Below are 1,921 nucleotides of genomic sequence, written 5' to 3' on the forward strand. Positions count from 1 at the left end.
TGCCACTGCACTACCTCACGAGACCTCTGTTTGCCGCTGCACTATCTCGCCGGACCTCTGTCCGCCACCACACTACCTCACCGGACCTAGGTGATTTGTTCTTATTTTCAAAAAATTTTGGGTTTTGCTATATTTTGATTGATTTGGCCGTTACTATATTTTGATATCTTCACGGTTTGGGCATGTTGCTCTTTTGAAATAAAGACAGATATGAGTTTGATCCTAGAAGGGACGATTTTTTTTTTTTTTTTTTTTTTACTGTTTTGGTTCATGCTATTTTGGTTTTCCAACTTCATTATTTGAGTTCTTCCATTCTTTGGCTGCGTTGAGGCATATATGGAAATTCAAATTGATAGAAATAGGTTAAGGATTGACCTCTTGAGAAACTGCTTAGAAGCTGTTTGTCAAAATGCCTTACAGAAATCTTTTTGTGACACGAAGACTGTATTTTTGGGATTAAACCTGCAATATATTTTTTGGTTTAATAACAGGAAAAAAAAAAAAAAAAAAGGCTAGTAAAAAAGCCAAATTTCTTAAATTGTTGAGATGACAATGAGCATGCCTCTTACCAAATTTGTTTAGCTAGTTGAGCAGCTTATCCTATTGTGAGTCTTTTATGGAGCTTAAATTAAGAGTATTTAGGACAAGGACTCAAGATAGATGGCCACGACATGGACCCATCCCTATTTTATTCTGAACGGTTTTAGACCTCTTAAAACACAACCAAATTGGTTAGCCTAGATTAATTAGCCAAGTTGTTACTTAGTCAAATTATGCAATTCTAGGTTAAAGCAATCAAATAATCATATCAAAATAATAAAGCAACGGAATAATAAAAGACACAATGATATGATCACCTAAGAAACCACACGGTAAAAACCTGGGGAGGATTTGACCCACCGATCCTCAAGGCAAACCTAAATCCACTATGAAAGAATCGAAGTTCATATAAAAGGACTACAAGCTCCCCGCTCGACTTCCTAATGCTACCCACCAATAGAACTTACTGACATGACCACGTGCAATCTCCGAATCCACAGACTCCTTCTTTCTTGGACTCTTCAATCAAGTGCAAGCACCCACGCTTGATATTCTTTAAGCTTCAATGGTAACAACCAAGTTGATCATCAAGATGTTGATACTATCTCTAACTTGAAAACCTTAAGCTTTGTGTAAAGGAAAGCTCCTCTAGATCTCACAAGAGATTTACACAAAACAACAATGTATGAGCAACAATACAACTGGAGCAACTCTCAAAACGTGGCTAGGGTTTTGCCTTATATATCTAGGGCAAAAACATAAAACCCTAAACGTTTAATGAGTTAGGGCTGAGTTGGAAATTCTGCAGAAAATGCAATCTAGTCAACTTTCGATCGATCGAGCCAGACTGAAATGCCCCAATGCATCTACAGTCTCTCGATTCCAACTTTACAATAATTAAACAACTTTGAGCACACTATAACAAGACTAAACATATCGTTTTGATTATGGTTTGCCCATATTACAAATTAGAGTTCTAAATACATAAATTCCTAAACCTTTAGAACCTAACAAACTCCCTCTTTTGGCAATCCGTGACAAAACCTTAATTAAAAGCTCAAAGTTTTATAAGTAAAAAGCCCTTTACAAAGATAATGCTCATAAACTCAAATTCAACCCTAACTACTATCCATCGGTTGCAAGTGTAGACAGCAACTTAGTTGAATCAACTTGTATATTCCTGAAATACTCAATAAACGCATAAAAGCATTTGTGACAGAAAAGAGTAAAATAACAGGTATAACATTCTTGTAAGATTCACACAACACAAAATAAAGACATATATGAATGAACAACTCATAAATATAAATCAATAAGCAGTGAATCACAAAGCAACAAGAATCAATGAATATAACATGTATATCAATCAATGTTACTCCCC

The sequence above is a fragment of the Quercus suber genome, unplaced genomic scaffold (assembly GCF_002906115.3).
Source record: "Quercus suber isolate HL8 unplaced genomic scaffold, Cork oak 2.0 scaffold_556, whole genome shotgun sequence".
NCBI lineage: Eukaryota > Viridiplantae > Streptophyta > Magnoliopsida > Fagales > Fagaceae > Quercus > Quercus suber.